Raw genomic sequence first — 4,604 nt, forward strand, 5'->3', positions numbered from 1 at the left:
TCCCAGCCGGGAGTTATTACGAATAGTTTGACCCTCCCTGGAACTTTTTCTAAAGTACGGAAACATTTGCATCAGCATCTGTTTGGCAGAATAGTCCCTCGGTCTGACCCCTTCAGCTTTAACTAATCTCACTCGGCTCCCCTTGTGGATTAGTGCCGTGTCATTGGAGAAGAGCTAATCATATCAGCTGTGGGTTTACCTGAAGACAGACAACAATCTCTCCTCAGTAAGAACTGAACACAGCCCGGATCTTTACCCACCGAGTATCATCATATCAATAACAATAAGTCATTATTGTACTGTTGGCTAGTATGGATCTGTGTTACATTGCTGATGGCCTACATCCATAAAGCTGAAGCTCGTGTTTCTTTGAAGACCCGTCGAACTAATCTGTAAATCAGTTCATCTCACCGACAGAAAACAGAGATGACGTCGTTTCATCAGCGCAGCGTCAAACTGCTCGTCTTATTGGTCTGGAAGTTGTTTCTCTCTCTCTCTGTCTCTCTCTCTCTCTCTCTGTCTCTCTCTCTGTCTGTCTCTGCATCCTTTTTACAATAAAAGTGTTTTTTATCCTCATCCTGTGTTTCCACGCTGCAGCTCAGTTCTAATGCTCCACCGTCGGACACAAGGTGGAGACAAACATGCTTGTGTTCTGGAGCGGTGACGTGGTCGGAGTCGGTGCTTGTGCTGAATAACAGACGATGTGATGCTACAGAAGACGTGTTACTGTTTCCTTAGATGACCCTTTCATGTTTCTTTTATATAAATCATAACTGAAGTTATCTGAAGACACCTTTCATAAAGAGCAGGTCTGCACCGTACCACCAGCTCCATAACGAAAAAGCTTTTCACAGTTTGGTGTTGGAGAACTTGACTGAGCTGCACACAGTCCTCACCTCGTCCCCATTAATTCAATTCAAGTTGTTTATATAACCAAACATCACAGATGTGCCTCAGAGGGCTTTAGGATGTGTGCAGCAGACTACAGATACAGCTATTGTAAGAAGGTCAGATTTAGACCAGAGACAACAGCACCAGCTAGACCTTTTCAAAATAAAAGGAAGTCGTTAAACGTTATGACCTCTGAGGTATTTTCATCACACAAAGTCTGTGTATTGACGTTCCATTGTTCAGGCCATGTGCGAGCCTGAGATGGTCTGAACTGGCGTCTTTGTGAAGTCCCTGAACCCTTCACACCGACGCTCTGCTTCTGAATGGACCGGCTCTGAGCACTAACAGCCCATCAGTGCTGTGTGGGAGTGGGCGACGCACAGACAGCAACATGAATGTCAGAGCGCCGCGCGGATGAATCACGGACGTGGATCTGAGGCGTGGATTGGCTGAGAGGACGATGGTGAGTAGGATGGTAATGAAGGCGAGATCAAATGCTGCTGAATGGATGCTTCAAGTGTGTGTGTGTGTGTGTGTGTACTGCCCACCCAGATACTTGCCTACCTGACTACACCTCCACCATGTACTGAATATACAAACAGGGAAATCTCAAAGCTCAACTCTTATAATATATCTAAGACAGAGTCTCACGTCCTGCAGAACAAGTCCAAGTCACATGACAAGTGTTCGAGTCTCTCAGGTCTACAGTTCCTGAGCACTTGATACCGAAATGTTTTTCTTTCCTTAAAGGTCTCGTGTGGAGGATGTGGCGCCATCTAGCGATGAGGTTTCAGATTGCAACCAACTGAGACTTCTCCGGATGCCAAGCGTCCAGGAGAACTACGGTGTCCGACGAGGGAACACCAATGGCCCGATCTAGAACCGGTGTTTGTTTTTTGTCCGTTCTGGGCTTCTGTAGAAACACGGCGGCCGGCTCCATGAAGAGGACGCTCCGTGAGAAGATACAAACTCATTCTGAGGTAACGAAAACACAAGGATTCTTATTTTAAGATCATCTTGATGAACAAAACGTGAAAGTATCATAAATGTTTTTTTGCAGCAGAGTTTGTTTTCTCCAATAATCTAAAAGCAATGGAAGAATCACACTGGCTCAACAACAAGCCAGCTCCTGTTGGACGACAGAAGTACGTCATCAATGCACCACAGCCCAGTCCATGTTTTCTGTTTGCTGACGTGGAGGCTGCGTTCACACCTCAGCAGGCCTTGCAGCGACAGAGCGCTTGGTTGTGCGGCAGCAGTGTCACTTATTGGCCCTCCAACACCAAGCGACGGCCTTTTGTTCCCTCGTGGCCTCGCTGTACAGGTCTAGACCTGAGGACACGTGATTGGCCACCGCAGAATGACGTCCGGTTGCGTTTCTCCAAAAAGACAAACTGAACATCAGTTTGAGTTCAAGTGCTTCAGGAGTGCTGACCTTTAAAATGACCCAGGATGTGAACATTTTCCTTCTACATTTGTGTGAACTGTACATAAGTGAGCCCTAAACCCTTTACTGCACAGACCTAATGATTATATGTTCACGGCCTGTCGCTGTGTTTTCTATGTTTCGCTGGGTTTTTTAGGTTAAAATGTGAGACTTGAATCTTTGTGTTTTCCAGTTTCGACTCAAGTCTCAAGTCCTCATTGTTGTCTTAAGACCGACACGAGTCTCAAGCCCAAAGCTCTGCTTAATACTTAGACTAACAATCATTATCTTCATTCATTTGTGTTGAATTAGACTTCGAGATGCAGGGACTGAATCCCCACGGAGGAATAAATCCATATCCTCTCTGAACGACGCTGTTTGCTCTCAAACATGCCGGATTGATTTTCATTAACTGTCTGCAGTTTGGTCTCTTCGGGTTTGTTTTAATCAGATGTGACAATAAAAACAAAACCGGTTTGGGTTCCACTTTATTATCCTCCCGGCTCAGCGGCCCTAAAATATCAAAATAGAATTGTGCAGCAGAATAGAAACAGGTGTGACTGGTCTTCTGTTATCTTCTGCTTTTTAAAAAAGTCTCATTCCAAGGCCTTCAGATCGTGATGCGCTAAGATGTGTGGGATTCCCCAACCCACCATGTGGCTCCATCCCACTCATACCAACCAGAGCCCACTCAGCCAGAAGGAGTGGAGCCACACAAACAGAGCCGGTAAATAAACACACGAACACCAGTTCAGCTCTGTTCTCCAGCTATGTTAACTGGTCCACTGTCAACCCCATAAACAGTCCTATATGTGGTAAGTATACAGATACCACATTATTTAAAATAATACTAACCAAAAGCCAACACAGACACTGCAGGAGAATATAAGAACATCAGGAGAATATTCCAGAGATGTGCTGTTTGTGTCGGTATAATTGTTCTGAATCGGTATGTCGACTCTTCTGGTTCTGGATGGAGATGCTCGCTCCAGGTCTTCTCAATGGTTGTAGCAGAGGCGGAGGAGTGGGCAGCGCGTGACACAGCGGAGGAGGCGAGGCCTTTTTAAATGCTGTGCCGCGTTCACGGACTCACCGTAAAGTCCCACGTCACACTTGCTGATGTCTTTTGTTCAGGGTCACTTCGGGTTAATTGATGCAAGAGAAGCAGAAAGAAGGGCGGCAGAGGATAATACATAACTTATGTTAAGATTCAATTATTAAGAAAAAGCGATAAGACTCCAGAGTCTTTGGCATTTTTAGAATATTGTCCAGTCCTGAAATATGTACGTAATACCTGAATATGTGACGTCAGAGAGCACAGCTTGAATACAAATTAAAAAACAAACTACATTGTCTCGCTTAGTGCTTGTATATTTATTTATTAATGTTGTACCTAACGTCTTTATTAAATACAAAATAAAACATTTCGATTTCGTCCAAATTAAATGTAGATTATTCCTCTACAGACAGTAGGACAGTGTCCTGTCATCAGTAGGACAGTAAGGACAGTGTCCCATCATGTGCCATGGAGAGAGCAGAGAGACGCTAAACACATGAGCAGGACGGGTAACTGTCCTCAAGCTCCAGTCTTCATGTGTCTCTTTGAATCAAACATTTGACTGGAAATACGCACCACTGAGCACAACTATCAACGTGATAGGATCTAAATCACACCCTGCTTTATTTCCTGAGCTCGAGGCCCTTATCACACAACACACCTGAGTCCAGGTCGTGTCCTAAAAACACAGGTTTTACATAAGTGTTAGAGGAATGGGGGGGTGGGGGGGTGTGACATGTCCATAGCAGATCATTGAACACCTTCTGATGATCTCAATGTGTCCTTCAGGAGTAAACCTCTGCTCAAGAAACACAATTTATTTCGCTTTTTTATTTTATTTTTCCTTTACCTTGATGGTTACATTTAAAAACACAGATATCTCACATTTTATCCCACAATTTAATCTTCAACTTAACTACCTGTTGTACAAAACATTTAAAATACCTAACGGAAGACGTCCTATGTCCTTTTTCGCCAGGATGCGACGGCTCATTTCCCACCGTCCTTGAAGGCAGCACCGCCCCTCTCCAAGTGAGTCCGCCTCTGCGCTCCAACCGAGAGGCACCGACCGCCTGGCTGCGTGGGGAGCCGGTGTGGGCGCAGCGGAGGACTTTCCTATAAAAGCAGGGATCCCACGGCCAGCCGAGCTCGTCTCTCCGTCTATCCCGGAACAGCTGCGTCGTTTCGGGGAAACCTCAGCCTAAAAGGAACATCTTTCAGTCTGTGGTT

Source organism: Anarhichas minor, unplaced genomic scaffold, assembly GCF_050575085.1.
Source record: "Anarhichas minor isolate MPS153535 unplaced genomic scaffold, ASM5057508v1 ptg000082l, whole genome shotgun sequence".
NCBI lineage: Eukaryota > Metazoa > Chordata > Actinopteri > Perciformes > Anarhichadidae > Anarhichas > Anarhichas minor.